The following is a 12,017-nucleotide window of genomic DNA, read 5'->3' on the forward strand; positions in this document are numbered from 1 at the left end:
TTTCCTAGAGCCGCCATAGCAAAGTACCACAAACCGGGTGGCTTAAAACAACAGCAATTTATTATCCCACAGTTCTGGAAGGCTAGAAGTTCAAAGTCCAAGTGTCAGCCAGATTGGTTTTTTCTGAGAAAGAATCTTTTCCTTGCCTATTTCCTAGCTCCTGGGGGATGCCAATCATCTTTGGCATTCTGTCTTATACGTGCATGCCTCTAGTTTCTGTCTTCATATTTATATGGCCTTCTCCTTCTTGTCTTCATATGGCCACCTTCCCTCTTTGTCTCTGTCTTCTCTTCTTATAAAGACACCAGTTATATTGGATTGGGGCCTAGCCTTAAGATGTCATCTTAGTCTAATTACAGCTGCAAAGACCCTCTTTCCAAAGAAGGTCACATTCACAGGTACTGGGGATGAAAACTTTGACACATCTTTTGGGGGGACAAAACTCATTCTGTAACAGACTGTCCGTTATTTCAATTGATTCTCTTATCTAGTCCCTTGTTTTCAATAGTTCAATGTTAAGAATGAAGTAGGTACTAAATAAATATTCATTGACTGATTAAACCATTCAATCTATAGAGCTGTCTACTTTAATTTGAAAGACCTTTAGGGATAGAGTCTATAATCTTACTTGAATTTATGTCCTAATGTTTAATTAAAAGAGTACTTCCTTCTAATCAAAGGCTTTGCATTTGCATTCTTTGCCAAAATAACTAGCTGATGGATTGTTTGCTGAATTGATCCAATCAGTCATTTAGGTGGAACTCTGTTAACTGGTGAACTCAGTCAGAATGATCTTGAAGGTATAGCCATGTTGACTCACCTTCTTTTAAAACAGTTTAAGCTCATTTCCTCTTGCTTTGTCCTCTGTGGAGATAGAGAATGTTCTTCTGATAATAATCCTTTATCCTTCTAATATCCAGGCCAAACAATCCCAAATTCTGTAACCTTTCATTTGAGTCCATATATGGATTTTTAAGACCCACCAAATACATAAGAAATATTTATCTGATAAATTTTATTTAAAATGTAACTAATTACACAGCCCTCTATACCTATGTTACTCTACATTAAAAAGAAAAACACACAAAAATTTCACTTAGACTTCTTCAAATATTGTATGCTTGTTGAAAGACTTTTTTTACCATGGAGCCACTTGCTATTTGCTATTTTTTTTCACAAGCCATTTGCTATTTTTTAATCTATATTACTGCCCCCCACCAGCTTTCTTGAAATTCCTTCCATGATTAAAAGGCACAATCGGGGCGCCTGGGTGGCACAGTCGGTTAAGCGTCCAACTTCAGCCAGGTCACGATCTCGCGGTCCGTGAGTTCGAGCCCGGTGTCGGGCTCTGGGCTGATGGCTCAGAACCTGGAGCCTGTTTCTGATTCTGTGTGTCTCTCTCTCTCTCTGCCCCTCCTCCGTTCATGCTCTGTCTCTCTCTGTCCCAAAAATAAATAAACGTTGAAAAAAAAATAATTAAAAAAAAAAGGCGTAATCATCTTCTAAGATTAAAAAGCATAACTTTGGACTACCAAAAGTAAAATATTTGGCTTCAGAATTTTTCTGTTTATCATTATAAACAAACATATACCTTTTTTTGAAAATTCCGGAGGTAATTGACTAAAACATACTTTCACTTGTACTTTAATTCTTAATTATCTTGCAAAAGGAAGTTACGCATAACTTCTTTGTTCATGTATGTTGAATGTTGAGTCAATACTAGAAAACCTGTTCTGAAATATATTAGAGATGGCCCATCTACTCTTTGTATTGATATCACTACCTGGGTCTTCATTGCAGCTTACATTTCATTTTAAGTAGGTTGAACATAATAATAAATTTGAATATTAGGCATAAGTGTGTGTTGTTTGGGAGGAACCATTTTACTAAATATATTCAGAACCATAAAATATTTTATTGATTCTGGTTCATTTACAGAACAGGAAGTAGAAATGGAGCCCATCATTTTAAGGGCTGCAAATGGCTTTTTAGAGCATTCCAAATGTATAGGAAAATATCTAAATGTATTTCATCTTGTTTCTGAGAAACATTTTATTTAATTTAGAGCAATTAACTATGAGAAAGAATCGATGTTTCACTAGATAAAGAGGAAGATTTTCTTTATATGTGGCATGAAGAGAAGGTTTACAATGATTTTTTTTTCTCTTTTTTTCTTTTTCTTTTTTTTTTTTTTTTTTTTAACTTACAGTCCTGTGAATGGGAATCTCTCCCAGTGCTGAGTATCATTGATCCTGTCTCCATTTCTGCCTCCTGGATTCTGTTCCCAGCTCCTATCCGTCCTGCCTTCTTCTCTGGTTCTCAACTTAATTCTTTTACAGTTACAAGCCAGTTATAGGCTAACTTCACTAGGGAAACTTTTTGTACTGAATACCAGGGCGTTTGCCTGGATTCGAAGAGGGGACAGGGAAGGAATGATCTGGTCTGTTATCGCTGGACTGATGGTCTCATAAAGCACTATACACAATGTACTATCTTTTACTAGGAAGTAGACTTAAGATTTATATTTTTCTCCTAACACGAACAAGTGGATGCTTTATGTGCAGTTGTAGTAGGAATGCCCCTTTATGCTACCCAGATCTCTCAACAGTAACAACGGACGTATGTGGAGCTTTTAACAGAATTATTGTTGGGGTAATTCAGATGAAAATCAACGAGGGCCTTCCTTAGAGTCTCCATTTTAGGTGCAACTATGTCCCTCTCCTGAAATGAGAGTATTTTGAAAACAGAGGTCATGACCCACTCATCCCAGTATCTTCAGTGCCTAGAAAATGTCTTCAAAATTGGGAATTCAATAAATACTACTTATTGTTGTTTTGCTTCTGCTTTTGATTGCATATATCACAAATAAAGCTCAAACCTTCTGAATACTCTCCCCCTTCCAGAGGTAAAAGCTATTATGAATATAATACTTATTTTTCCTGAAGATATTTTTATACTTTTTTAATATAATAGATCATATATCCGTATACAGGATGATACTGATATAATAAGTAATTACACCTTATATAAATGGTATCAGATAATAGGTGTTATTCTATAACATTTTTGTTCAACATCACATTTTCAAAATATATCCATGTTGGAATGCTTTTCTCTCTAGTTAATTGATTTTAACTATGGCCTAGTAACATTATTTGACTATACTTAAATGTTGAATTTTGTCAAATGCTTATGTGTCCATTCATATATTTACATTTTTTCCTCTTTAATCTGGAAATATGATGTGTTGTGTGAATGCACTTGTTTCTGGTGGGAAATCATTTTTGCATTTCAGGAATGCATGCTATATTCCCTTTGGTCTGATATTAATATTTCTAGAATAACTTTATTTCGGTTATGATTTTCAGAGTACATACTCAACTATTTGTTCCATTTCTTGATTATTAATTCTTCTATATGTTCTCAGTAACACATTTTTAGTCTAGTTTGAGACTAGACTTTGATACTAGACTAGACTCTTTTAATAAGAGAGTTGAATATGTTTATACTTGTGATTGACATACTTGGCCGTATTTCTATTTTTTCTATTTTTTGCTTTCCAATTAATATTTTGTATTTGCATTTTTTCTCTAACATTCTTCCACTTATGGATCATTAATACTTTCTAATGCTGTTTAGTTTCTATATGATTTGGAAGCTATTGATTTCATTCCTTTTAGTAGTTACTTTAAATTTTTGACAGAAAAACTTAGTTTAAGAGCTTTAAGAACTTAGTTAAAAACTTCAGCTAAGAAATGGTGAAGATATTAGAGAAAATATTTGTAAAACATCATATCCAGAAAAGGACTTGTATTCAGAATATACAGAGAACTTTCTAAACTGAACAATAATTAGAAAACAAAGCCACCCAGTTTAAAAGATGGGTAAGCGATCAGAATAGACACTTCACCAAAGAAGATATACAGATGGCATAAATGAAACTATAGTGATGAATATATGTCATTATGCAAATTGTTTTTAAATAATTAATAATTACTTAAAGTTATTTATTAATTCAAATCCCAGAGAACTGTACAACACAAAGAGAGGATCTTAACATAACTATCAACTATACTTAATAATAATATATTGGGGTGCCTGGGTGGCTCAGTCTGACTCCTGATTTTGGCTCAGGTCATGATCTCATGGTTGTGCCATCAAGACTTATGTCAGGCTCTGTGCTGGGTATGGAACCTGCTTAAGATACTCTCTCCCTCTCTCTCTGCCTCTCCCCTGCTCATGCATACTCTCTTGAGATAAAAAAAAAATCAATATTGGTTCATTCATTATAAGAAATATACCACATTAAAGCAAAATGTTAATAATAAACCAAACTCTGCATGTACACAAGGGGTAGGAGTAGGTAGGTATATGGAAATCTATGTACAATCTGTTCAATTATTCTGTAAATCTAAAACTGTACTAAAATAACACAGTTTATTATTTATTTTTTTAATTGGTTTAGGTCATCTATATACATAAGATGTATAATAAGATACATAAAATTATCTATATACATAAGTTAATCTCTTTATGGAGAAATAATATTGTTTTTAACAAATGGTAATAGAACATCTATATGCCAAAAAAAAGTGAGCTTAAACCCTTACTTAATACCATACAAAATATTTAGCTTAAAAAGGATTATAGACCTAAATGTATAACCTAAAACCATAAAACTTCTGGAAGAAAACACAGGAGAAAAATGTATGTTAGGTTAGGCAATAATTTCTTAGTTTGCACGAAAAATGCAAATCATAAAAGGAAAATGGATAAATTGGAATTCCTCAAAATTTAAAACTACTTTTCAAAATACACTGCTAAGGGGCGCCTGGGTGGCGCAGTTGGTTAAGCGTCCGACTTCAGCCAGGTCACGATCTCCCGGTCCGGGAGTTCGAGCCCCGCGTCAGGCTCTGGGCTGATGGCTCAGAGCCTGGAGCCTGTTTCCGATTCTGTGTCTCCCTCTCTCTCTGCCCCTCCCCCGTTCATGCTCTGTCTCTCTCTGTCCCCCAAAAAATAAATAAAACGTTGAAAAAAAATTTATAAAAAAAAAAAAAAAAAACAAAATACACTGCTAAGAAAATTAGAAGATTGGGGTGCCTGGTTGGCTCAGTCAGCTAACATTAGACTCTTGATTTTGGCTCAGGTCATGATCTCACAGTTCATGGGATCAAGCCCCACCTTGGGCTCTATGCTGACAGTGTAAAGCCTACTTGGGATTCTCTTTCTCCCTCTCTCTCTGCCCCTCTCTTGCTCATGCTCTCTCTCTCTCTCTCAAAAAAATAAATAAATTTTTAAAAAGAAAAGAAAAATAGGGGCGCCTGGGTGGCGCAGTCGGTTAAGCGTCCGACTTCAGCCAGGTCACGATCTCGCGGTCCCTGAGTTCGAGCCCCGCGTCGGGCTCTGGGCTGATGGCTCAGAGCCTGGAGCCTGTTTCCGATTCTGTGTCTCCCTCTCTCTCTGCCCCTCCCCCGTTCATGCTCTGTCTCTCTCTGTCCCAAAAATAAATAAACGTGGAAAAAAAAAATTTTTTTTTTTGAAAAAAAGAAAAGAAAAATAGAAGACACAAACTGAGAAAATATTTGAAAAATAAATATCCGATCAATGACTTAAATCTAGAATATATAAAGAACTCCTACAATTCACTGATAAGTAGACCAAAAAATGTCTTTAATAGTCAAAAGATTTGAACAGACAGTTCATTTAAGAAGAAGTGTGGATAGCAAATATGCACATAAAATGATGCTCAACACCATCATTCATTACAGAAGTACAAATTAAAAACACAATGAAAAGGCACTGTATCTCTACTAGAATGACAATTTAAAACAAAAACAAAAACAGACCAGACCAAATCCTAGAAAAGTATGAAGTAACTGGAACTTTTGTACATTGTTCTTAGGAATGTAAAATAGTACAGTTGCTTTGGAAAACAATTTGGTAGTTCCATATAAAGTTAAATATTTACCTACCCTAAAACCCAGCGATTACACTTCTAGGCCTTTGCCCTTGAGAAACAAAAACAAATGTCTACATAAAGACCTGTACATGAATGTTCATAGAAGAGTTGCTACAAATGGCAATAAAACAGAGATATCACAAGTTATAATACATATCCATACAAGGAAAAATATTTGGCAATACTGTTCATTGCTTTACCAGCTTTTGGGAGGGGCAGAATGCGATAGGATCATGGATCCCAGGGATCCCTTGTGCTACACCACACTTGCTACAAAATGGATGCATTGTTGTGAGGTGATTTGTGTGATCCTGTTTCACCGAATTAGACAATCTATATCATCTGAGAATCTAAGGACAGGAAGGATAAACTCTACCCAGAAGATACGTCAATTCTAGCCAAAATGAAATGCTGCCCCTCCTAGGCAAGATAGGGACCCATGTAATCAAAAAGCAAGTTGGTCTCTTTAAGACATAGTGCAAAAACAAGCTCAGCTTTGGTCACTGTGGTGGCAGATTACACCTTGGCCATAGCAGTAGCGGGATCAAGTTTGGCGGGTGGGAGTCCATTTGCATGGACTCTATCCCTGCCCCTATGGCTGCTCCATTCAGAAGCCCACTGTTGCAGCAATGGATTAGCTAATGACGACAGCTTCTGGCCAAAACAAAATCGCTGAGTCATTCTGGCTGCTTGGCTGGCTCCTCTCTTTCATGTTGGATATTCTCTGTCCCATACTAATTGTCACGGAAAGATACTCATGCCAGTTTCCCTAAGTCCAGGCACATGCTTGTTCTCCCGAATTCCTTCTCCTCAACCCTCCAGTCTCTGTCCTCCCAGGTTCCTGGGCAACTAGCCAAACCATTCATCACTGTTCATAAGTCCATGTATACTCTCTGTTGCGTTACTTCACTTTCCACACGAAACAGATGTTCCACTCAAAGCTCTTCCCATTGGGAGGATCTCCTCACACAACTCTCTTTTAGGGCCACTCCTGAATAGTCCACTTTTAACTTTAACCCACATAGAAAGTCAATTCATCCCTAACTTATGCTTGACCTTTCTCCTTCTTCCTCACCTTTCTTCTCCTTCCCCCCCTGTGTAGCCATACATATCGGATGATATGGAGTCCTGGGCCACGTGCTGTTGAAGGCTTCCTGTAGTTCTGGCCCCAATCTTGTCTGATCCCCCTTCCACATTATTAATGGATTGCACCGAGCCTTCCTGACATTATATCATGATGGCTCTGACAGAACACAGCTCATAAGAGTCAGCTCTGATCACTTGGTTATTTGAGTTTCCATGATCAGATGCTTCTTCTCATCAGGACTCAGGAACACTCCAGGGGATATTTTTAAAGTGGAGTATAGTTTCATTACTTCGGCAGAGGTCATGGCCTCCCTCTGAAAACTTAGGAATCTTGGTTGTGATTTCCTACTGGGGCTTGCCTTAAATTCGAGAGACTTTTCGTACCACAGACAGCTTTAATACCATTGGACTTGCAAGGTTATATGAAGGTTAAGTGGTCCACGTGGCCAGACCGCTTGCCCCACAGCCTAGACCCGCTGCAGAACCTTTTCCTTCCTGGGCCCGACTTGGTAAATAAATCACAGCAATTTTCTCAAGTGTGAAATACGCTTCCTCCAGAATGCAAGAAGGCCTACCAAGCACTGTGCTTTCTTCTTGCTGATGGCAAAAGCCATCTAGTTCCATGGTCCAGATAGTTACTTACTACTTCCCTTAAATCTCTTAACTCCTGAGATATTATTCTTGCCAGTGTGTTCTTTTCTACTAGTATCAAATCCAGGGTCATTACCGGAAAGAAATTTAATTCTTTCACTGCTACATCAACCTGGAGCTATCAGGACTCCACGGACCAGCAGTGATGGAGTTCTCACTGTCAGCTGGTCAGGAAGTAATCCAGCTTTAATTTCCCATTGTAGAGTCTGCTTCCTGGGACCACTTCCCATCCCCAATGGTCCTATGTCAGGCTCCCTGGAAACAGACTCAGAGACAGAGATTTGCATGCCGAAGAGTTTTTGAGAAGTTCTATAAGTAGAAAGGAAAGCAGCACTGGGCAGGAGGAAAATTGAAGTGAGATGCATTTGTAGTAGAGACCTCAGCAGATCCCATGAAGTGGATGACACTTCAGAGTTGTTCAGTTCTGGGGCAAATAAACCAGACTTTTGTATTCCCACATCAACCAGTTATTGAATATAGGCTACTTCTGAAAAAGGGCCTAATCACTCTGAGCAGTAATGTCATTTTTTTCTTGTAAGTCTAAAATTGGGGTGCCCGGGTGGCTCAGTCGGTTAAGCATCCAACTCTTTTTTTTTTAATTTTTTTTTTAACGTTTATTTATTTTTGAGACAGAGAGAGACAGAGCGTGAACGGGGGAGGAGCAGAGAGAGAGGGAGACACAGAATCAGAAGCAGGCTCCAGGCTCTGAGCTGTCAGCCCAGAGCCCAACGCGGGGCTCGAACTAACGGACCGCAAGATCGTGACCTGAGTCGAAGTCGGACGCATAACCCACTGAACCAGCCAGGCACCCCTAAGCATCCAACTCTTGACAGCGGCTCAGGTCATGATCTCGCCATCATGGGATTGAGCCCCATGTAAGCTTCCACATTCAGCATGCGTTCTCTCAAATAAAGATTCTCTATCTTTCTGCCCTTCACCCCTCTTGTGCTCTCTCTCTCTCTTTCTCAAAATACATAAACATTTTTTAAAAATAAAATAAAATTTTTTAAGTCTGAAATTATTCAAAATTATTTTTGCTCAGATCACAAAGCCCTTAACCTACTCTGGCTACACATTAACCACCCCTATTTTATATTTTGTACACACATACATTGTATTTTCCGATTCGTATATTGAATTTACTCATTTGCTCAAATTTTGGGTCAAAATTATCCCTCCTGCTTAGTGGTTGTTTTGGTGTCTGATTGTTGCAATCTCTCTTAGTCTTTGTATTCCTGAAATGTCTTCATTTTGACCTCAATATTAAATGATAATTCAATTAGGTATAAAATTCTATGTTGGTAGTTATTTTTCCTGAACTGATTATATTGGTGCATCTCTGACATATACTGTTTCTGAGAAGTTTTTCTCTGAGAGTTATTCTTCCTTTGCATTTGCTGCAATGTATTCTTTTCTTTCTGCAACTGTTGTTAGATGTATACAGGAGCCTGTCCTTGTATTCTCCAGGTTCTTAAATATTCTTTCATATACATACTTCTCATCTCCAACACCACTGCTTTCTGGGTGAATTATTTATTACTCTCTTCCAATTTACTAATTATTCCTTGCCTATGTCTAACCTAGAGTGTATTCAGGGGCATCTGGGTAGCTCGGTCTTTAAGCATCTGACTTTAGCTGAGGTCACGATCTCACAGTTCGTGAGTTCGAGCCCCACGTCAGGCTGTGTGCTGACAGCTCAGAGCCTGAAGCCTGCTTCAGATTTTGTGTCTCCCTCTCTCTTTGCCTTCCTCTGCTCATACTCTGTCTCTCTCTCTCTCTCAAAAATAAATAAACATTAAAAAAAAAAAACTTCAGAGTGTTGTCCACCTGTAGAGCTTTTAATTTCACTGCTTATCGTATTCATTTTCAGAATTTTTAACTAACTCTTTTTCATATCCAGCTCTTTTTTTTGTTTCCTTTTATCCTGGGTTTTATTTAATTATTTCTTTGTTCTTTATGGATGTTATTCCTTTAGTCATCTCCCTGAACATCCTAAGCATATTTATTTTAAGCTACTTATCAGGTTGTCCTACTACATTAACTATGATGTACTGAATTAATATACAAGGTTTTTATTTTCTTGACTACTCTTTTAATAATAGGGTTTTTTTTTTTTCCTTCTCCCTGTGGTTTCAGGAGCCATCAATGGTCTCCAGGATTCCTTTCTCTGTTTATTCCTCCATGTCTAGTTTTGTGGTGCTTTTACTCTGTCCCCCAAGTCCCTCATATCAAAGCCACATCTTTTTTATTTTTTTGAGTTTTTATTTATGTATTTTGACAGAGAGAACGAGCAGGGGAGGGGCAGAGAGAGAAAGAGAACCCTAAGCAGGCTCTGAGCTGTCAGCCTGGAGCCCAGCGCGGGGCTCCGACTCACAAACCATGAGATCACGACTCAAGCCGAAACCAGGAGTCAGGCACTTAACCGCCCAAGCCACCAAGATGCCCGAAGGCCACAACTTACATTGAAGACTAGATACTATAAAGCAGTTGCTGTCACAAAGTCATCTTGGGGCTCAATTCCTTTTCTGGTCACAAGCCTGTGTTTTTTTTCTTCTGTCTTCCACAGTTTCATATGAGCCCAGATTTTTTTCCCCCTTTCACAAGAGAGTGGCTTCTCACCCAGCCCTGATTTCAATTAGTGAGCTTGGTTCTTCTTTCTACCACCTCACAGGGAGCAATTTACTCCACAAGCATCAACTACCAGGCTTTGTGCCCAGAGGGAGTCGGGCCTGTTCCCTCATCTGTGCCTCTGCTGACTACCAATCATTTCTATGTTGTATCTGTTCCACAGAGACACTTGCTTTACTTTATTGTTTTTAGCACAGCTGTATCTTTTTAAATTTTACTTTAAAAATTTTATCTATCATCGCTGTGTATTTGGAACTAAGGAGTGCTTCAAAGTGTAAATTCACAGGGCCATTTGTATAAAAGTCGATAACTATTTGTTTTGAAACATTTGTTGAATGAATAAACGAAATGCTCTTTGCATTGTTAGAAGTCCCCCAGGGCCTTTGTGCTAGTCTCTCAGCCTAGAATGAACTTTGCCTCTTTTCAATCCTACTCATTATTCAAATATTATTTCCCCTACAAAGATTTCCCGGATGACCATATGCCCTACACAAAATTAATTATTTTCACTCTGCTTTCTCTTTGCATTTATTACAAATCTTTTATAGCATATTTCATATCATATAACAATTATCTTTATGTCTGTCACCTCAGCTAATTGCAAAACTCCACCTTATTTAACTCCGCATTCTTTGTGCCTCGCACAGTAGACTGCATTTTTACGTTTTCAAGTGTTTGTAAAGTGAATCGTTATGAACCACAGACCCAGAGAATATACTATTTTAATCATTAAACCGTCTCTTTTCTAATATATGCTCAAGATGTGAAAATTTTTTATGTTGACCCAAGCAGTGTTAGGCCCATTTTATGTGTTACACCAATATGTGGGGAAGAATTTGTGATTTAAGTTCTACAAGGGCTGATCGGACCTTTAAAAGCAATAAAAGTGTACCGTGAAAAAAAAGTTTTCCTTGTGTAACTTTAACCTCCTTGGCGTAGATGCCTGAAGGAGAAGCACTATGTCTTAAGTGTCTTTTTTTTTTTTTTTTTTAAAGAGAGAGAGAGAGAGTCCACCAGCGAGGAAGAGGGACAGACGGAGACAGAATCTTAAGCAGGCTCCGTGCTCAGCGTGGAGCCTGACGTGGGGTTCAGTCTCATGACCATGGGATCACGACCTGAGCCGAAATCAAGCGTTGGACGCTTAACAGACTGAGCCACCCAGGCGCCGGTAAGTGTCTTTTTATGTCTCTAATCCCAGGCATGGCAAGTGGCACAAAGTAAACCCTTAATGAGTGTTACTGAACTAAAACTGCAAAAGTTTTGCTGCCTATTACGGATAAATTGTCTCATTGTTATTCACACAATGTGTATAGAGCAAAATAGCAGCTATTATTAATAGAGATCCCCCTGCGTGCCGAGCACTGTTAACTATTTAAATTCAGTACTGTGTTTAACTGTTAAAATAACTGAGAAAGATATTTAATAATGGAAACCATTAATGAAAACAAGTAAAAAACCATACGCATGAGAATTAAAAGCACGGTGATATACCACTGTACAGAGCCTGCAATGGCTAAACATGAGTGATACAAAAAGTATATTAAATAACCACTTTTCACAGATCAAAACGTTCTAGTTCAAAGAAGATAATTCGTCTGAAGCTACCTAGCAAATCCCAGCAATACTAAGGTCTGCACACAGGTCGGTCTGACTTCCAACCTCCGCTCTTTCCTCTCCGCATTCTCTCTCTGAA

General features: G+C 38.1%; 1 long non-coding RNA gene across 1 annotated transcript in view; it reads right to left on the minus strand.

Moving 5' to 3' along the window:
* LOC123585784 overlaps positions 1–12,017 on the minus strand; it is a 39,063-nt gene that overhangs the window by 7,855 nt on the left and 19,191 nt on the right. The window lies entirely within an intron of this gene.

Source organism: Leopardus geoffroyi, chromosome C3, assembly GCF_018350155.1.
Source record: "Leopardus geoffroyi isolate Oge1 chromosome C3, O.geoffroyi_Oge1_pat1.0, whole genome shotgun sequence".
Classification (NCBI taxonomy): Eukaryota; Metazoa; Chordata; class Mammalia; order Carnivora; family Felidae; genus Leopardus; species Leopardus geoffroyi.